The sequence below is a fragment of the Condylura cristata genome, unplaced genomic scaffold (assembly GCF_000260355.1).
Source record: "Condylura cristata isolate star-nosed mole 26May11 unplaced genomic scaffold, ConCri1.0 scaffold00007, whole genome shotgun sequence".
NCBI classification, from domain to species: Eukaryota; Metazoa; Chordata; class Mammalia; order Eulipotyphla; family Talpidae; genus Condylura; species Condylura cristata.
Window position 1 is genome coordinate 51653021 of NW_004567108.1, and position 22571 is coordinate 51675591.

A 22571-nucleotide genomic window follows, 5' to 3' on the forward strand; every position below is an offset into this window, starting at 1 on the left:
AATATCAATGATGCTAAAGCTCTAATGTATCATCTTCTGGTAAATCAACTCTGCTTCAGCCATATTTTGGTTTCAAACAAACAAGTCATTTCTTTGATATGCTAGTAAACTTCTCAGGTGACTCTGTAGATAGAGAGCTTGAATTGGTCAAACCAAAAAAGTCACCTAAAAGTGAGAAGGAGAAAGAGCTTCTGTATGTTACTGAGAAGCCTAGTTAAGTAAAGAGTAAGTTTAAGTTCTGACTCAGAACAGATTTTGTCACTGAGTTTTTCATTCCTTCTTACCCTTCACCAAAGTATGCTCATCATGTACTGGAAGGACTCTCTTGGTCATGGATACACCAGTAGCATAAAGAACAAAAGATTAGTGACCACACACACTCACAAGCAAGCAATGCAATGGTAATTATATCCAGTTGTTTCTCATTTTATGAAATATGTGAAGGTTCACATGTTTAGAAATGTTTTATTATTTGGTAAAAATGTTAAGTACAAGACAAGTTAAAAATAGGGCCCTCCCTGGTGGTGCAGCAGGTTAAAGGGCAGCACTGTGAAACTTGCTGCAGATGTTTCAGTGCAAGTTGGATCTCCAGTCCCGGAGGTGATCCACATGGTGCAGCAGACCTCTTCTGTCTCACAGGCTGCTCCCCTCAGCAGTGCACTTCTTCCATCTACCTTTTCTGTAGGTGAGGTAAATACTCTCACCTACCACCCCTGCACCACTAGCCTGTATCCCAGTTCTGTATGCATAAATAAATAAATCTCTTTAAAAATTAAATAATGTACCCCAAAAGAAATTCTGCTGAGAGCATTGCTCCCATTAGAGTGGAGAGAGGTAGGTGGTACAACTTAATGTCACACTTTTGGCAAAGACTTTTCCTCCTAAAGGTGCAATTCCAAGTTCTCTGCTTCTTACAAGAAAATAGGAAGTTTCCTAGAAATAGGAATTTTTACATGTTTTCCTTAAGTGCTGTATTTTAAGTAGGTACTGAATATGTACTTGTTAAATCAAAGAATGGATATTCTTAACTTACTGAGATTATAGAATAATCATGGTGTGAGACACCACTCCATTTTAAGTTTTCCTGATTTAGACTTACAATTTATATTACCTCTTCCTTTAAATATTAGGCTATCCATTTCAACCTCTTCTAGAAATCTATGACTTATAGAACCATTTAAGAAAATAAATTACTTGTAAAGAACAAGGAAACCACTTTCCCTTTGTGACTATAAAATGTAGCCTGCAAATAACTGAGGTAACTAACTTAAATTACACCTCATTTGGGACAGTCCATTAGCATCTAAGGTAAAAAGGGGTTTTGGGGGTGGGAGGACTTTGGTCTATATACTTTTTTCTTATTTTTTTAAAGATTTATTATATGAATAAATATATTCATACAGAACTGGGGTACAGGCCAGAGATGCGGAGGGTGGGAGGAGCCACCAGAGACAGAGTGAGGAGCAGAACAGGCCGACTGACAAAGCATACTGCTGAGGGGAGCAGCGGGAGGGCCAGGAGAGGTCTGCCTCACCATGTGGTCACCTCCAGGGCAGGCGGGGATTGAACTCATGCGGAAGTGACTTGAACTTCTTAGTGCTGCGTTTTAACCCTCTGCACCACCAGGGAGGGCCTGGTCTATATACTTTTTTTGGTCTATATACTTTAACTTGGTTTTCTTAGGTCAGCCTCTTCCCCTTTGGCTGGCATACATTTTAGGCAAGGCCAGAGAAGAAGTGAAAGGATTAAATATTTGGAAATACATTTTTCTCTAAGACCAATCATCATAGTTACATTCTTCCAGGATAGCTTCCCTTGTGGCTGATTTTCTGCTTTATGGATTATAAACTTGTCCTCAACATAATTTTGGTATTCCTTTGATGATCTGTGTTTAGCTAAATCTGTTACCTAACAGATGCCTGAATATTTAGCATCCCAAAGGACTACCATATTCTGTGGTTTCAAATTCCTGAGCAGTTGATCCAGCAATTCTTACCTTTTTCTTGCTTTCTTACCATCCTAGAAGCCAGTAGCAGATGTTCATTAGTTTATAAAGTTAAAGTTAATCCAAGTGAGACTTCAGAGAAACTGTTTTTTTTTTCTCTCCCTTGTTTGACATCCCCTGTATTTTTCCTTGTTCTCCCCCCCAATAATCAAAATATCTTTTCAACTACTTTTGAATATTATATTTTTAAGAAAATACATTAAAAGAGATTTCTAACAAAATAACACATTTAATAAATTTGAAAGGGAAGTAACATATGAGCTCTTAGGTTTATTAAGTGTATTTACTATGGACCCACTTGCTAATTTCATCTGATATAAATTAATGTGAAAGTAAGTTAGAGCAAAAGAAATATTCCATAAACAGGCAGATTATCAGCCAAATATTCTGTTTACACAGGGTTTAAAGATGCTGAGTATCTGGTTCATAGAATTATCCATGTGGGAGGGAGTATCAAATCTCAAAAGAAACATTCAAATTTGGTATTTATCTGAATGTAATTTTGTAAGCAGGTGGCTTAAAATTTGATTGAAACTAAATTCTAAAATAAAACTCTTTAGATTTTTTTTTTTAAAGATTCATTTACTTATGCATACAGAGCTGAGGTGCAGGGGTAGTGAGAGGCTTCACCAGAGACAGAGTGGGGAGCAGAACCGGCCCACTGACAAAGCACACTGCTCAGGGGAGCAGCGGGCAAGTCAGGAGAGGTCTGCTGCACTTTGTGGGCCAGCTCCCCGGTGGGGGATTGAGCTCATGCTGAAGTGGCTTTGGCTTCTCAGTGCTGAGCAACCAGGGAGGCACCAAACTCTTCTAGCTTTTACTCAAAAATTTGAAGTTGTTAAAAGTTCATTAAAAATGTTTTTGGTGGCCCTCCCTGGTGGTGCAGCGGGTTAAAGCACAGCACTAAGAAGCTAAAGCCACTTCCACATGAGTTAGATTCCAGCCTGCCCTGGAGGTGACCACATGGTGCGACAGACCTCTCCTGACCCGCCCGCTGCTCCCCTCAGCAGTGTACTTCGTTGATCTGCCTGTTCTGCTCCCCGTTCTGTCTCTGGTGAAACCTCTCGCCGCCCTTGAGCCTCTGTTCTGTACCCCAGTTCTGTATGCACAAATAAATAAATCTTTAAAAAAAATGTTTTGGTGTTACAAAGAAATAGAAAACCAATTATTCGGACTATAACACTATGAATGAAAGTGAATTCTGACATTGTATAAAAGATGGAGTTGGTCTATATAATTGTCAGTTACCTTAACAAGAAGAATCAGATGACTAAAATTAACCAAACAATCCAAAGGTATGTAAAGGAAATGGAAAAGGACAAGGAACAGGCTCATACCTAGGCAGGAGAAAATAACTCATGATGCAATTAATATATTTCTAAGTTATTTATTTAGAAAGTCCTACTTAGTTTATTTCCTTTAATGTAAAATAGTGAGAAGCAGATGGATCACGAATATATTTTGGTGGCAGGGCTAACTGAATTTACTGAGTTTACATACAGGGTTGAGAAAAAGTAGGACTCAACAGTGACTCCTAGGTTTTTGGTCTGAGCGATGACGGAGGCTAGCGCAATTTACTGTGAAGAAAGACTTAATTTTTTTTTTTTAAGATTTATTTATTTATTCATACAGAACTGGGGTACAGGCCAGAGATGTGGAGGGTGAGAGGATTTACCAGAGACAGAGTGGGGAGCAGAACAGGCAGATCAACGAAGTACACTGCTGAGGGGAGCAGTGGGCGGGTCAGGAGAGGTCTGCCACGCCATGTGGTCACCTCCGGGGCAGGCGGGGATCGAACTCATGCGAAAGTGGCTTAAGCTTCTTAGTGCAGTGCTTTAACCCGCTGCGCCACCAGGGAGGGCCCCAAGAAAGACTTAATTTTTAAAACTCTGTTTTACTCCTATTAAGGTTATAATAGCTATTAGGCATCTACATGTGCAATAGGTAGTAGATATATGATTCTAGAACTCAAGAGAAAGATCTGGCTCATGAAGGAAATCTGAGTGTCCAGCTAGCCTTGAACTAGCATATGAAGTTCAACAAGCCCCAGGGATACTGCCTAAAACTAGAATCAGCTAGACGAAGTGATAGGGAGCCCACCCTGGTGGCGCAATGGGTTAGGATGCAGCACTGCAAGCTAGCTGCAGCACCCCTCAGTGTGAGTTCAATCCCAGGCCGGGAGGTGATCCACATGGCTGGCAGAGCTCTCCTGACCTGCCCGCTGCTCCCCTCAGCAATGTACCTCGATCTGCCTGTTGTGCTTTCCATACTGTCTCTGGTGAATCCTCTCACCATCCCTGCACCTCTGGCATGTACCCCAGTTCTGTATGCATAAATAAATAAGGCTTTTAAAAAAAAAAAAGTGACAAGAATATTCCAGAATCTAGGAAGGAAAATTTCAACTGCAAGGGGTGGGCCATCCCACCACACACTGCTAGAGTATTGAGACAAGGAAGGACATTCACTTGGGCATGTTTTAGGTGGCAGATGACCAGTTGAAATATGAGTTCTTATTTCTCATTCTAAAATGGAAAAATCTAAGGGAAATTAAAACCCTTTCTAACATCCCATAATCTTGCTGATCTTAAAGATCATGATTTTACTATTGCAGCTTCCTCAAGTCACCCTTGGAAGCAAGTATAGTTGAATAGTATTTCAAAGCTAGTCTACATATAAGAATTTAGGTTTATTTACTTAATATACTTATTGGGAAAGTTTTGAATTCTTTAGTTAGTAACTGTTAGAAAAATAAAATAGACTGACTGGCCCTCCCTGGTGGAGCAGCGGGTTAAAGCACAGCACTAAGAAGCTTAAGCCACTTCCGTGTGAGTTTGATTTCCCCTGCCCCAGAGGTGATCCACATGGTGTGGCAGACCTCTCCTGATCCGCCCGCTGCTCCCCTCAGCAGTGTACTTCGTCCATCTGCCTGTTCTGCTCCCCACTCTGTCTCTGGTGAAGCCGCTCACCGCCCCTGAGCCTCTGACCTGTACCCCAGTTCTTTATGCACAAATAAACAAATCTTTTAAAAATAAATAAATAAAATAAAACAAAATAGACTGATATAATTATCACAAGTCTCATTCTCAGAAGGAAGACAGAAATCTAAGAATGTGGAAAAAATATCAGTTGAAGGTCCCAAATGTCTAAAGTAAATCTTTAAATAATCAAAATTAAAAATATTTTTACAAGGTCTTCAAAAACATAAAATCCATTTTATTTTCCTGAAAGAGTACTTTCTTTTAACCCCTGATTGCTTTGTACATGGAGTAGTAATTCTGAACACTAAAGAATTCACCTGAAAGATCATCTTTAATGCATTCATTTTTATCCTACTGTTCATGTGTACTGAGCAGTAGGAGATTTATTCATGCATAGTGCACTCTTAGAGTAAGAAGGGGAATTTGGTCCATTTTTATACTTCCATGTTCATGTTTTTCCTAAAATCTCAAAAGCTAGTATATGACTAACAGAATGGAATTATGAACATCATTCTTTTATTTCAAAGTGTGTGAATTTTAATAGATGATATATTGTTATTGAACTGAATATATAAACTCTATTATATCTATGTGCACTTATTATCACATACATACATTTTTAGAATATTTTATGTTAATTTAATATAAAATAGGATCTGCTAGTTCATAGAGATGTCAAAGGTTTGCATTATTCCAACCATCACCTAAGCTGATACAAAATTGAAGGAAAAACTGTGAAAATTATGAAGTGTGTTTAGGGATGGAACTCAGCCACAGTGGCTGGTGATAGCTTTATATAAGTGCTGAGATTTTAACTTACTCTGAATCCTGAGGAGTCCCCTTAGTTTTGTTTTGTTTTGTTTTTTAATTGAAATAACATCACTTTATAACCACACCAGAAGGATACTTTCAAGTAATCAGCACTTATAGTTTCTTAATTCAGAAATTGGTTTATCCATTATTAAGTTATTCATAGAGTTTTATTGGTTTCAAATGTAACTATTCAAAAATATGGCATCTACAAATCCTTAACATTCCTCTCTCTAGGAGTTTTTTAGAGAATATGACAAATGGGACAATCATTTTATTTCTACTCAAAACCTTACCTGGTAACCTTATCTGGTTCCCTCTGTTCTAACCTGCAGGGCTGTAGGAATCAATTCCCTGAACCATCACTGCCTGATTAGTTGGCTGAAAGGGAGCAAAAGAAGTAAGTGTGGCTTAACTAAAAAGGGAGGGGGAGGAAGAGGGCTAGTGCCCTGGGAAGATCTGAAATAACAAAATGGCAGACAAAAAGCACAATACTAACTACATGAGCTCCCAAGGGAACAGGATACTCTTAACAGGAAACCAGTGCCCCAGAACCCAATCACCAACATGTAGAAGATTTTTCGCTCTTATCAGAGAATTAAAACTTGCCAGGATAGTGAATTTGAGGAAACACGGGGGCTGGGGGTGCAGTGTGAATGATGTGAGAAACACAGTAAGAGAAAAGGAACTGAAAATTAAAACAAGAAAGAAAAGGAGTTCCAGGATGCAACAATTTCAGAAGAAGACATAAAAAATTCTTCAGAAAGCTATGAAGCCAAAGAAAGCAAATGGAAGCCCATATTAGTGACCTTCAAGATGGCTATTCACAATGGACGTAAGTGAAAGAAGAAAGCGATGAAGGAAAAACACAACAAAGAAATACAGTGAGACTGCCTGTCTCCGTTGAGAAAAACAGAATAAAGGTATTGGGCCCCATGCCTTATAAGAATTGTTTTAATTTAAGAAGTGAAACAAGGATATCTTGTTATTTTAACTTGTATTGTTTTCAATATTACTAGTAAGTTTTTTTTTAAAGATTTATTTTATTTATTTATGCATACAAAAACTAGGGTACAGGCCAGAGGTGTGGGATTGGGAATGAGAGGATTCACCAGAGACAGAGTGGGGAGCAGAACAGGCAGACTGACTGAAAATATACTGCTGAGGGGAGTAGGGGGTGAAACTGGAAAAGTCTATCACATCATGTGGGTCAGCTTCGTGGTGGGGGATGGAACTCAGTCACAGTGGCTGGTGATAGCTTGTTAGTGCTGAGATTTTGACTTACTCTGCATCCCAAGGAGTCCTCTTAGTTTGTTTGTTTTTTTTTTTTTTAATTGAAATAACTTCACATTGTAACATTATGCTTGAGGTGTGCATCACCAAACTTCAATATGTGAATACATTATGTTCACTACTAAGAGTCCAAGCCTGTCCTTCACCAGACCTGTATCCCCTTTTACCTTATTTACCCTTCTCTTTTTCCCCTTCCCTTTGGAAAACCACGAATTTGTTTTATACCCAAGAGTTTATTTATGTTTTATTTATTTAGTTACTCCTTTTGTTTGTTTGCTCTATATACCACATGAGTGAAATTATAATAAGACTGTCCTTTTTACATAGAATTCTTATTCACTTAAATTTATTTTCGAATTATCTAATCAAATTCATTTGCCCCCTTCAATTACATTTTATATTGCAATTTCTGAGAGTGCATATTGCTCATACTTTCTTTAACATGTAGTTTAAATTTTAGTGACAGAAAAAATGTGTAGCATTGTGATAGCTAAGCAAGAAAAAAAAAATCTTGAACAAAGAAAAATGAGAAGCATTTTATACATAAATTCAACAAACCTGGGTGGTGCAACTTTTCTAGCACCAGCACTGCGAAGCTAACAGCAGCCATTTACTGCGAATTAGATCCCCAACAGGGAAGTGACCCACATGGCATGGCAGACCTCTCCTGTCACAGCCGCTGCTCCCCTCAGCAGTGTACCTCACTGATCTCCTGTTCTGCTCCCCACTCTGTTTCTGGTGAATCCTCTCGCTGCCCCTGCTCCTCTTGTCTGTACCCCAGTCCTGTATGAATAAATAAATCTAAAAAAAAAAAAAATCAGCAAACCTGTATCTCTACCTTGAGAAAGGAACTAATCATGCCACATTTGGTATAAAACACAGTCTCTGCATATATAAAAAGTTTATGATCTGCTTGAAGATTCAAGCATTATAAAAGAAAAAAGACCAACAAGAGATGCAATAAGAATATTGCCAGATTGGCCCTCTCTGGTGGCGCAGTGGGTTAAAACGCAGCACTAACAATAGAAAGCTACTTCCGCATGAGTTCCACCCCCACTTGCCCCGGAGGTGATTCACGTGGCTCCGGCAGACCTCTTCTGACCCGCTCGCTGCTCCCCTTAGCAGTATGCTCCACATTCTGTCTCTGGTGAATCCTTTCGCCACCCCTGCACCTCTGGCATGTACCCCAGTTCTGTATGTACAAATAAATAAATAAATATTAAAAAAAAAAAAGAATATTGCCAGATTAGTGATCAAGTAATTAAGGTCTGCGCTGGGGGAGCCCTTTATGATCATTATGAGTCTGCGTCATGTAAGACCTGTATTACCAGTCAGATGGGACTCAAGTGGTCAAAAATGAAAATAAAAGATGAGCCCCGCTGGTGGCACAAGGGGTTAAGTCTCAGTGCTATGAAGCTATTTGCAGCCCAGCCAGAGAGCTGACCCACATGTCATAGCCGACCTCTCCAGTCTCCCACACTGCTCCCCTCAGCAGTATATTTCATTACATCTGCCTGTTCTGTTCCTCACTCTGTCTCTCCCAGCTCTCACCCTCCCCTCTCCGGCCTACAGACCAGCTCTTGTATGCATAAATAGATCTTTAAAACACTATATAAAAATAAAAATAAAATGAAAGGAAAAGTGAGACAGAAGCTAATAAAGGGGTAAATAAGTCATGTTGAGGCAGTTATGAGAAAAAAGAACAGAATCTGCATTGATTTTCCAGAAGATTATGGATAGACCATTGCTATAATATCAAAGAAGACTTTAATGTCAGTATGGAGTTTGAATTTTAATAAACTTTCATCTTAATTGCAAATAGGAGGCTTTTATTTTTTAGTTATCATAAAGGTTGGCCTAAAAAATGTGCAAAATACAACCCATTTTATTGTTTGACTCACTTTAGACCTTCTCCTGAGATGAAAGCTTCCCTCTTAATTCAATGGGACATTTGGGGTCCAAATTAAAACTGATTTCTATTACTGCATCAAATAATAATCACATCAGTTTATTTGCAGCTGCCAAGATAAGACAACTTGCCACAGAGTGACTTGACTAAATCAGGGAATATTATTCTTCCATGACAAGAAGTCTGGACATGGGGGTTCGCTATTGGAAATGGTTCAGAGCCCCAGCTGTCAGGACCAGTAAGTCTCTAATTCTCAAACTTGTCACCCTATTGTTATAAAAGTTCCCAGCATCATATTTCTCTTCAAGATAGGGGAATTCTGACCAAGTCATGCCTTTGTAGAAGAAAAGCAAAAACTCTCTGGAAAACCCACACAGAGATTTCACTGATTTCTAACTAGCCAGCTCACATAACCTAAATACACAAGATGCACACTGTTAGAAGAATACAGAAAGGGAAGAAGTGTTGGAAACAGATGTTAAAATATTCATCTCAGTTTCTGCCATAGTAACATTACTTGAAAAAATGAGCAAACAATTATTTCAAAACCTAGTAACTTCAGGGTTTGCACTGCAAGATGCCAGAAAAGGAGACCGTGGATTAGAATATTTAGTATTTCATTTTGACAACACTCAAGTCTAGGGTACCATCTTTCTTATAATACAGGTAAGTAAAATGAGAGATATAAAGTACCAAATCACCAAATATTAAAGTCTAGGGTATCCAAGACTAAAGAAATTCTTGAAAGGTTTTGACTTTTTGTATTTTTAAGTGTTGGCAGAATCCTATCACTACTTACATTATTGATGGGGATAGCTGCAAGAAAAGCAGAAATTTTGCCAAGAAAGAGAATATGAATCATTGTATCTAATAAGATGAGAATCTTAGGAAACAGTCTATACAGCTCATAAGTGAAAATAGTAATTAATCTTGACATGTTTTATAAAAGGTTTGGTTACTTAACATTTCCAAGTAATTTTTTTTTAAGTTTGCTGTAGGCAAAAAGATTTATAAAAAATAAAAAATAAAAAAATGACAATGCAGGATACTAAAATTTTCTTTCCTCCAAAGGCCCACTGTAGCAGTTATATATTAAAATATGAGGTGTATCATGATAGATGAGACAAAGGCATTCACCAAGGTGCCATCAGTTCCAACTCACTAATGGAAGTGATGGAGTGGCACCATTTGAGACAGGAGTCATGACCAATTTATTGCTGTGTTTTGAGGTTTGCGTGTGTATGCAAAGTTTTATTTATAAAGATGATTTATGTGGCAGTTGGCGTATGTGGTAATCAGCATGACAGTGTCTAAAGCTACACAATGTCACGCCAGCCTGTAGACACAAGTTCTCTTGTATTAATCTACATATGAAAGCTTCCCAAGAGATCTGTTATAATCAAAATGCATCTGTTGATTCTCCATGTGCTTCTTTCAGGAAAAGAAAAAGCAAAGATATGAGATTTCTAAAATTCATGGGTTATTGCCTTCTCCATTGGGGTACAGTTTGCTATACATAGATTATGGAAATCTTATGTCAACAACTCGATACGGTTCTCTATGTTCCTTTAACTTTAAGCTTTTAATTTATCTTAAAATGTGATAATACTTAATAACCATTCATGTTTAACAGAAGCTCAAATAGAATTAGCTCAGTATTGATGAATATCCTGAGTTAAATGAAGTCAAAACCACAATATCTACATATGATCTTAGAGCCAGTGAATTTATTGAAAAATTTTCTCAGGAGACATATTTTGAAGAGAACAAGTTTGGCTTCTTGAAAACTCGAGGTTTATTCTTTCTTTTATATCTGATAGCCAGGAGGAGAAAGACTAAACTGGCCAAGGCCCCACAGCCCAAATAGTTTACCAAATACTGTCTTGGTTCTTTACCCATGCCCACAATTGCAAGATAGCTCAAGCTTAAGAAATAACAACAAAGGGATTTATTTAACAAATGGGATAAACAAGAGTTACTGAGGCCAATGATGGTCATTTACTTTATCCAAATGTCGTGTCCACTACTGTCCTGTACAAAGACCTTTATGATGGCATCTTCCCACCACAGAAGATGTGCAGCTCCTCTCCCAAACAATAGGCTGCGTGTCTAAGATGGCATCTTCCTGCCTCTGCCAACCTAGGGCACAAGGCAGTCAAATTCCAGGCCAGGTTCCAACTCATGAATAAACAACCTGAGACACTCCCAGAGCTGCAGAACGCTCCAGCACAGCACCAAGCAAAGGGACCCTCAAGACAGCAGCCACAGCCACCAGGTGATCCAACAAAAGACCTCACTCACACAAATAAGAGAGGCTGTATCCGGGCTGCAAAACCAGGAACCTTTTCAGTCACTTTTCTACTTGCAAAGCCTCGTCCTCTAGCCTCCACTTTCAGAGGTCCACAGTGGCCTTCTCCAAATCAACATGGTACAGAGGTCAAATGCACTGACCCCCAAAATGCTGAAGCAACTCCAGCCTGGAACCCTGTAGCTCAGACAAACACCCTTCTTATCTCTCCTTTTTTCTTTCTCTCCTATTTCCTCTCCAAGGAAGTCCCACTTCAAAATCTAAAACTTTTTAACATTATCCCTGAGGCTGTTTGTCTTCACAGGGATGGGCACTGTCTGCAACCTAGTTATATATCCAGTTGTTATATTCTTAAAATAAATAACCTACACTGTTTAATTGTTTCCATAATACCGATCACACACACATACACACACCTGTTCTAAGATTATATAGTCATTCACAGTCAACAAGGCACAACAATCAGAAACATCACTAAATTTCCTGAGATAAAACAAGTAAACAAAAGGCAATTCAAGAGCTAGAACTCCAGAAATATCATAATTATCTATTGTTCTGATTTCTCCAGTTGTGCCCCACCTCTGCTATCTGCTGGACTTCAATTTCATTCAACCTCTCTTTACCATCTGTTGCTTCTCATAAAACACTGCACAGATGTACCCATAAAATATTACATACAATTCAAAGAACTTTTCTCAACATCTCTGACCATCAACTACTTGCACATTTAAAAGTATAATGAGATTCTGCTACACACTCACTAGAATAAATAAAATAAAGATTAAAAAGACTCCATGTTTGTGAAGGTGTGGGAAAAAATTGAAGCTTTCATATATTTCCAGTGAGAATTACAAATAGTACAACTTTAGAAATGAGTGTGTCAGTTTGTAAGTGTAAGACTTGAATTTAAACTTAACACTGACGATGTGACTCAGATGTTACTAATTTCCATCCTCTGTGCAGAAGATGCTATGGCTGGGTGGACAGGTATAAGAAATCAATGTGAAGAAACCTCTGTACACAGTAAAAGGGGCAGGGCGGGCGCAGTGGGCACAGCACTGAGAAGCTAAAACCACTTCCGCATGAGTTCAATCCCTGCCTGCCCTGGAGGTGACCACATGGCCTGGCAGACCTCTCCTGACCCGCCCGCTGCTCCCCTCAGCAGTGTACTTCTGCCTGTTCTGCTCCCCACTGTGTCTCTGGTGAAGCCTCTCACCCTCCGCATCTCTGTACCCCAGTTCTGTATGAATAAATAAATCTTTTTTTTTAAAGATTTATTTATTTATTCATACAGAACTGGGGTACAGGCCAGAGATGGGGAGGGTGAGAGGATTCACCATGAACAGAGTGGGGAGCAGAACAGGCAGATCAGCGAAGTACACTGCCGAGGGGAGCAGCGGGCGGGTCAGGAGAGGTCTGCCACGCCATGTGGTCACCTCCGGGGCAGGCGGGGATCGAACTCGTGCAGAAGTGGCTTTAGTTTCTCAGTGCAGCGCATTAACCCGCTGCACCACCAGGGAGGGCCAGAATAAATAAATCTTTTTTAAAAAAGGGGGAGCAGGGCCCCAAGAAGGTAGAAAACACCTTCAAACTATATGATACAAGTCAGGCACCAGTGAAGGAGAAGGGGAAGAAACAAGGAATTGGTGAGAATAGTCCTGAACTGCTACTTAACTCTTGGAAAGGTTGGCTCAGGAGTATTCAAGTCCAACTTGAAATGTGGAAATGTCCCACATTTCACAGCATGGGTCCTCTCTATTCCCCCTTCTGTTCTGAATCACTGACTGTAAAGTAGGGAAGGACTGTCTCGTGAGGCTTCTGTGCAAAAGTGGTGGCTACAAAGGAGGTGACAGCTGGAGCTTCTGTGACTCTTCTCTTCACAGCAAAGGACATGAGGGCACACGCCTAAGGCAACTACAGTCCAACGAGTTTAAGCAGAGATATTTATCCTCCCAAAAAAAGTGAAAACATATATCCACATGATATATTCTCTTCCAACACTGTATTGGGATCACTGTTACCGAACTTCCTAGCTTGTGTTATTGACAGTTTTTTTTTTTTAAGATTTATTTACCTGTGCATACAGAACTGGGGTACAGGCCAGAGGCTCAGGGGCAGCGAGAGGCTTCACCAGAGACAGAGTGGGGAGCAGAACAGGCAGATCGATGAGGTACACTGCTGAGGGGAGTAGCAGCCGGGTCAGGAGAGGTCTGCCACGCCATGTGGTCACCTCCGGGGCAGGTGGGGATCGAACTCATGCGGAAGTGGCCTTAGCTTCTTAGTGCTGTGCCCCAACCCGCTGCGCCACCAGGGAGGGCCCTATTGACAGTTATTTTTAATCTACTTCCATTTCTTGGGTTTGAGGCTCTTAAAATAACCACCTTATATCTTACACATTGTACCTGCATCACCTGGTAGTATGAATATGTACACACAAGACATATACAGTATTTTAAAAAAATCTTTATTCATACTAGCCCCAAACTAGAAATATGTAGGAAAGATGAGTGAATGAATAAATTGTGGTGTATCTATATGATACAATACGACTCAGCAATAAAACAAATTAACTACTGATATGCATAACATCATGACTGAAAAACAAAAATGCAATGGAAACCAGACTTAAGAGACTGTGACTACATCATTCTGTTTATTTGGAAACCTAGAAAATTTAGACAAGCCAATCTATAGTGACAGAGAACAGATTAGTGGTTACTGCAAAGGGACCAGAGGGAACTTTTGGGGATGATATTCTATATCTTGATGTGGTTGTGGTTACTTGGGTAGACACATTTTTCAAAACTCATTGTACTGTGATTTCAAAACAGGCATATTTTATTGAGTGAGAGTTTTATCCTAAAAGGCTGATATTTAAAAAATGAAAATATTTTATAAAATAACATTTCTAATGTTTGCTTTCTGAAGTATGAAAAATTCAAGAGATTAGATGTTCAGATATATGGAAGATAAATTATACAGAAACAGACTATTCTTTCACAACTGATCACACTTTAAACTGAACAATATGTTGTCATGCAAACTGTTTCTATCAATGTGATACAATAAAAAAAATCATTTTATATTCAAAGCAATATTAAAATCATCAATACTCACCTGCAAAAAATCAGGAAAAGTAAGGGATGTCTCACAAGTCCCTGATGTAAAACAAGTGAGCAAAAGTCACAGTTTTTTTAAATCCTAATATATGAAATGAAATCACAAGCCATTCTATCTTACCACGAATTCAAGAACTCACACTTTTTCCTCAGCCATTGAAAAAGGAATACTAAGAGTGACCTTGCTTCCTGATGAGACAGAGAATAAAAAGGATATTGTACGTGTTTAGGAATATTCTCAAGAGCAAATTATTAACAAAGTCAGTGCTGTGGTTAAAAATAGTTATTTTCACTAGGAAAAGAAAAAAATTGACAGCAACAGCCTTTAGTGGCAAATTTATCTCCCAATAAGCATTTTACCAAGGGAGAAGTGGATGCCATAAAAAAGAATATGGTTTAGGCCCTCCCTGGTGGCACAGTGGGTTAAAGCACTGCACTAAGAAGCTTAAGCCACTTCCGCATGAGTTCAATCCCAGCCTGCCCGGGAGGTGACCACATGGCGTGGCAGACCTCTCCTGACCCGCCCGCTGCTCCCCTCAGCAGTGTACTTCATCGATCTGCCTGTTCTGCTCCCCACTTTGTCCCTGGTGAATCCCCTCACCCTCCGTATCTCTGGCCTGTACCCCAATTCTGTATGAATAAATAAATAAATCTTTAAAAAAAAAAAAAGAATATGGTTTAATTCAAAATCCCTACCATTTAAAAAAACAAACAAACTTGGAATTCATATCTCACTATGGGTTCGTAGGACATGCTTAATTGAAATACAACATGAAAATGCTTGAACTGTGGACAGTGGTACAGTTAGTCAAGGAAGCTTCTTTCACCCCTGCCTAGCTGAGTGTGACGCCTCTCAGATCAAAGAAGGAACTGAAGCAATAAAGACTATTACCACTGCATGTTTTCGTCAGATCATTACATTGAAATAATTGCCCAAATAATTCAAGCAAAAATTATGCTTCTTATACCACTGACAATAATTGAAGAAAACTAGATTAGAAAAATGTTTTGTTGTACTTGATCCTTGATCACATAACATTTCTCATTATCTTTGTAGTGGGAGACAGAACAAACAAAAATGAGACTTTCTTTTTGAATGATCCAAACGTGTTTTTCTGTTTCTTATTTCACTTAGTTTGATTAGAATTGGTTGACTTTTCTGTTTTTTAATTAGAAAATTAAAAACTGGCATAATTGTATATAATGGCTTTTGGGTATCCCCAAATTAAACAATGTGACAACATGTTTGTTCATTCAATATTTATTAAGCATCTACTGTGTGCCAGGACATGCACTGAAGGCAAAACAAAATACTGTTTAGACATTTCTCTACTCTCCTGGAGCTTGGATGATTGGTGAAATTGGGAAAAAAATAATAACTTGCTATAAGTGCCCTGTTGGGGAGGGGGGTAAAACGATGATCTGAATATGAATAATAAAGAGCTGTAAAAAAGGGCTTTTTCAAGATGGATGATTTACACAGAGACCCAAAAAAGATAAGGGTTTGTTTAGGTAAATGGGTGAAATGCAACAGGAAGAATTTTCCAGTCAGGGGTGAAAACATCTACAAAGTCTCTCTTTCTCTCTGGAGTGAAAAAGCTTGGACCTTTTGAAAATGGACAAGATTGGTTTTATAGCACCTGGCAGATGAGAAAGAGTGGTGTGTTAGGTAAGCTTTGGATCACCTGGGAACATTTAGACTTTGGTAAGAAGATTCCATTTGATTCTAAGGGCAGTGAGAAATCACCAATGACTTTTACAAGGAAAATAATGTGTTTCTATTATCATATTCATAAGTCACTTTTCTTGCTGAGTGGAAATTAGGTTAGAAGAGAGGAAAGACCAGTGAAACACTAACAATAGACCCGTGCTATCAATCAGGAGAGAAATAATGGTAGCCTGGGATAAGATGCTAGTGGTGTAACTGCAGTGGTCCTTAACTGCTTTCTAGAGACCATCAGCACAATCATTGATAGTTATAACTGGGCAGAGGATAAAAGAATCAGTTGAGCTTCTAGCATCTGGCTTCAATAAAAAAGTAGATAGTGATATTATTTACTGAGTCAGAGATGGCTAGGAGAAAAAATAGATTTAGTGTAATGAAAAATTAAAATTTCTAGCTTGGATAAAAGGACGTTGAGGTGATTAGAATACATTCTAAAAGATGTCATATAAATAGTGGAATGCATTTGACTCATGAGAGTTCGAGATACAAAATTAGGAGTCACCAAAACAAACGTGGTAGGTGAATGTGTCAGACCTAATGAGATCGTATGTAGGAGAAGGGAAGAGTATGAGAATGAACTCAGTGCTAACCCTGGAAGAATGCCAGCATTCATCAGTGTGGCAAAAGAGAAACCAGCACAGAAATCTCATCGAGAAGGATCATTTATGAAGAAGGAAAACCGGGAGACAAATGTGTCCTGTAAGGCATAGGCTTTAATAATCTACAGATTATTTCTGGTAGAAAGAATACTAAATTGGGGGCAAAGAATTGATTAGGTATGGCAAAAGCACATAACTGGTGCACTTTCACTAGCATGCAAGACTAAAACAGTGACTGTGACTGAGAAGGAGAAGGTAAAGATGGTTAGCATTGTTTTGAGAAATCTATTCAAACAAGAACCTTTTGAGACAGGAAATACCACAACATGATTGAATGCTGGCAGTAATAATCCACAAGGAAGTTAGAGAAAATTATGCAAGAAAAAGAGTTCCATCTGAGGAACCAGAGGAAGAGATGGAAGATGGGCTCTAGCCATTGTAGGGAAGATACAATTGTCCTCCATTGTGACAAAAGAGACTGTGGAGCCTTGCAGAGGTAAGCTATGTGTGGGGGGGGGGGGGGATTTAAAACTTAGTATCTAATTTTTTTTCAATGTTTTTAGTTCAATTCTTTCTTAAAAAATTGAGTTAATACTTCACCCTTCCTGACTGACAGGTTACTTAGTAACAGGTAAAATATACCTCAACTGCAATACTCATATACGTCTGTGGTCACCCCCTGAAAGACTGTATCTGAGTACAAAGAAAGAAATTATTATTTTTAAAGAAAATTGGCCATTTGGGATCGCAGCATTTTGCTCAAACAACAGTTTTTGTTGTTGGTGGTGGTGGTGGTGATTTTGTTTGTTTGTTTGTTTGTTTTAAATTATTTATTCGCCCTCCCTGGTGGCGCAGTGGGTTAAAGCACAGCACGCCAAGTTTGCGACAGTCACTTCAATGCCGGTCCCGGAGGTGACCACATGGCGTGGCAGACCTCTCCTGACCCACCTGCTGTTCCCCTCAGCGGTGTACTTCACCACTCTGCCTGTTCTGCTCCCCACACTGTCTGTGGTGAATCCTCTCACCCTCCGCACCTCTGGCTGGTCTATTCCAACCCTACTGAAGACCTGTAACTTTAACAGAACAGAGGATTGTTCTTGAAAGCTTTCACGCATGTATTGACGTTTCTTGAAGGGATCACATATACTTCTTAAAATTACAAACCATTGGCATTGGCAGAAATTAATATACAAAAATTAGTGTAGTGCAGTGTGACTGTTCCCAGAGACAATTTATCAATTAATGAAAACAGGGAATAAATAAATTATATTTTGTTTCTTTCAGATAAAGGTGTATGCATTAACTTACACAATCATATGAAGCACATGATCATAATATAATGTTGAGATAAAGGAACAAACCACTTATGACCGTGTACACTGCAGTAACTGTTTATCTTCAAAAGCTCCCTGCACAAGTAAAAAGTTAAATGAAAATGGCATGAACATGTGTTAAAAATTATTTGGAGACCCTCCCTGGTGGTGCAATGGATAAGGACGCAGTACTGGAAGCTGGCTGCAGCCGCTTTAGTGCGAGTTCAATCCCGGGCCCTGGAAGTGACACACAGGGGGCGGCAAACCCCTCCTGGCCTGCCCACTGCTCCCCTGGCAGTGTACCTTGTCGATTTGCCTGTTCTGCTCCCCACTCTGCCTCTGGTGAAACCCCTCACCGCCCCTGCACTTTTGGCTTGCACCCCACTTCTGTATGCATAAATAAATACATATTTAAAAACTTATTTGGAGTGCTTATGCGTGATTCTCAATTCCTTCTTTTTGCATGTTTTAACGTTCTGCTGTTTTTAGCTTCATCATGTATTGTTTTTTCAATTAGATATTTGAAAACACATAGTGATATTTATAAAATTAAAAATAAAAAGAATGATATCTATTAGAAAATATATAAAGTATACCTGCAACAATCCTATATTTTGATAAAATTTTCTTTGTAATACCTTTCTGTACACTGTTTTCTTCAGACTCTGACATATTATTATCAACCAAATTCTAAGAATGAAGAAACTAAGTTACTTGAATAAAGCCATCCTTCTGGTAAGTGACACAGCTCCTTTTTCAGCATTTCTTTTTAAAGCTGTGGCCTTTCCTCCCTGGCAGCACAGAGGTTAAAGTTACAGCACTATCAAGCTAACGCCAGCCACTGTGGCATGAGTTCAATCCTGGCCAGGGAGGTGACCCACATGGAGTAGCAGACCTCCCCTATTTTGACCACTACTCCCTTCAGCAATGTATTCTATAGATCTGACTTTTCTTCTTTCCATTGTATTTGGTGATTCCCCTCGACCCCCAGTCCCTGCACCTCTGGCATACACCCCAGTTCGTGTATGCATAAATACATAAAAATAAATCTTTAAATAAATAAATAAATAATGCTGTGGCTCTTTGTGCTAAACCAGGCGCTGTCTCCCACTTAATCCCTGCTGGCAGTAAAAGAAGTCAACTGAGCGTTAAAATATAGTATCTTTAGCGTTTCTCTTCCAGTTGCTTGTAGAAGCAAGCCAACATATCATTATTTTTCATTTCATTGAGTTTTTTTAATGACAAATTTTGACTGCAAATTCTTTTTAGAGTGGAGAGTTCAAATTAAAATGTCAATTTGATTCAGTGAAGATGATTTACTTTCAAAATATTTAAGGAAAATATTTTCATTAAAACCAAGATGATTGGATGTTAGAGTATATAAATGTCATGGAAAGTTCCACCATGTAGTTAAAAGATTTCAAGCCTTATTAGATAAATCCTGAAACTTTATAATGCACAAGAACATTAGTTCTCATTAAAAAATAAACATGCATATGTATATTTATATCAGTAATTAAACTATTTGTAACAAGTTCAAGGTCCATACACTGTTGTTTACAATGACTATGACAAACAATCCAATCTTCTGACAAGCAATCTCCAATAATTATTGTCAATGATGACATCCATGCTCTACTCTAATACAGCTTTCATTGGTAAATTGTTATGCATCTTTCTGAACCTCATTTCTTTCCATATAAACATGTTCACTCCTTTATTATCCTTTTCTTTTAGTCTAGGTTGGTAGTCTCCAAACAAAGTAAACTTATTATATATCTCCCATCACTCAGGATGTTCCTGCCACCAATAGTCAAGCATTTCACCAATAGTCAAGCATTTCACAAATAGTCAAGCATTGACTACCCAAAAATAATCAAGCATTTCACAAATAACTTACAAGAGCCAAGCATTTCACAAATAACTTACAAGAGCCAGACCTGATAGGCAGTTTCCATTTGAACTTAGTTCACCCATAGTTCAGTTCAGATGTCTTCCATGGTATAACTATCACTAAAACTTTAGGAACAGAGACTTTTTCCCAAGCTCAGTTTCGCTGCCCCTCTTTCTCTCTTCCAGGACCTAATGACTGCCCTGCCCTTCTCTCTTCCTCAGCAGCATCTCCCTTTGTGGACACTCTTCTCTAAAAATATAGTAAGAATTAGGGGAGAAAAGGGCTTCTTTAATCCTCCCTCCACCTGTAAGACTCCCTCAATACTCTTCCTCAGGCCATCAGTAGCCAACTCAGAGCTAGGCTATATAATTTGATACTGAAGTTCTAGCATTGCATTGTTTTTCTCTCCTTTCTAACAGCTTTCCACTTAGTGCTCATTTTTAGTTTTCTGATTTACACAGATATCACTATCTGTCCTTAAGATTACCCCATTATGACATGCCCTTAAAGCAATTGAAAGAAGCCTCCCAAAGATGTAGTCTCTGGATCACCACAGCCTCTGTTGCTTTTTATTTTGTTTTTACTACCCAAGACCAATGTGAGACCCTTGCTTGCCTAGACTTATACTACTTACAAATAGACATATTGCATCTATAAAATAATTCCAAAAAACACAGTCACAAATATTTTTAAACTGATTTGATCTAATTGTTAAGACACTCAAATACAGTCAATCTACTGAATTGAACCAGACTCCTTTAGCCATTTCACTGTTAATCATGATTGGACAAATCAGTTGGAAGGCAGTAAAGAGGATTTTGGCTGTTTTCAATTTCAGAAGCGTTCTCTTTGTCAATCCAAAAGTCCAATAACTATCCCTTATAAAATACATTCTAGCATTACTCCAAATTCACTGACTATTATAACAGAAAAAATAAGACAATTTGTTGAGAACTCAGTAGAAGCATATGCACAATGTTTAAGAACAATGCAAAAATATAAGAGTGTATATAATTAAAAGGCAATCACTGAGGTAAAAGCCTTATTAGTGGAAGTCTTCATAAGTGAAATAGTGGTCAGGCAAGGTTTCATGGATGATACAGAACTTAAAATAACCTACGTGGGTGAGAAACACCTCTGAAAAGGTCATGAGTAAGGACACAAGGACAGAAATAAACAACCGTGGAAGAGACTAAACTAGAACTTAGGAAGTCTACAATTTTATGCACATCTCTGTTTTGCACATATACCATGCTGTGGAAAACTCAAAATGCCCATACAGTCTTTCCTTCTCAAGCAGTCAGAATTTGTCTTTTTGGATTCAGAATTGTCACTGCGGCTTCCTTTGGAACCTGTGCAAACATGACACAAACAGAAACTTGAAAAATTCTTGAGACTTGCTTTTTGCTGGATTTAGTATCCTGAGACCATCATGGATGGGAAAGTCCCAAGCTAATATACTGAAGGATGAAAATGAACACCTGAAGGAGAAATAAGGTGACCCAGACAGCACCCATGCACAAGTCTGCCTAATGATGGGAGTGAGGCCAGCCAAGCGGCCTGCTGACTGTAGTGTGCAAGCTCCAGAGACAACCTGCAAACTCCCAAAATTCATACATACACACAAACACAGATGTGCCTGCACACACCCATATCCCACATGCTTAAGCTTTTTGCTCTTCCTTCAAAATGAGTATCATCTAATTAATGACATACATATGTAAAATGGTCATTCAGATGTTGTTTTTCCTTCCAACTTACCTTAACCACTACTTGGAGACTAACTTTGTGAAAAGTACAGCTTTGATCCATTCTCTCTTCCGATCACAAACTTCTAACAAGCATTCATTCATTCAACACATATTCACCAACCACCTGCTAGACACCAGTCATTAATTTAAATGTGGGGAACACATTTTCATGTGATATACAAAGTCCCTACTTCCTGTGACTAACATTCTAGCTCATCATTTTCTACAGTAAAGACTCTCTAGTCTGACTCTACATTAGATCTCTAGAGACCTTTAAAATTACGTACTGGATATAAACGCTGTAATGACAAACTATATGTAGCTGAAATGGTTACCCATTGGGAGAGGAATCAGATAGGCTTATGGAACAGCCTAAGTTACTCTGACAATAACTTATCTTTAACATTGGGATGATGTAAATATCCTATATTATAATAAATATTAAATTATAAAAATCAAGTTTACAAATTAATTTCTAAAAATGGAATAAAACATATCTAACAACTGCTAGTATAATCATATAGCTAAATTACTCAGCATAACTTTAAAACAGAGCAAACTAAACATAGTCTTAGTGGCATATACACTAAGTACAAGCCTTAAAAAAAAAAAATTGCCGGTAGTAATATTAGTATACGGCCCTCCCTGGTGGTTCAACAGGTTAGGGCGTGCAGCACTGTAAGCTGGTGGCAACCACTTCAGCATGAGTTTGATCCCCGCCCTGGAGATGACCACATGGCACAGCAGGCGTCTCCTGACTGCCCGCTGCTCCCCTCAGCAGTGTACTTTGTCAGCCTGCCTGTCCTGCTCCACACTTTGTCTCTGATGAATCCTCTCAACGCCCCTGCACCTCTGGCTTGTACCCC

General features: G+C 38.7%; 1 long non-coding RNA gene across 1 annotated transcript in view; it reads left to right on the top strand.

The window, feature by feature from the left end:
- The window catches only part of LOC105853333, a 24165-nt gene extending 5929 nt beyond the window's left edge, over positions 1 to 18236 (top strand). Inside the window, exons 2-4 of the long non-coding RNA XR_001145181.1 lie at positions 6129 to 6193; positions 17061 to 17243; positions 18032 to 18236. This is a non-coding gene — a long non-coding RNA (uncharacterized LOC105853333). The remainder of the gene's footprint in view (positions 1 to 6128; positions 6194 to 17060; positions 17244 to 18031) is intronic.
- Positions 18237 to 22571: the final 4335 nt, after the last annotated feature.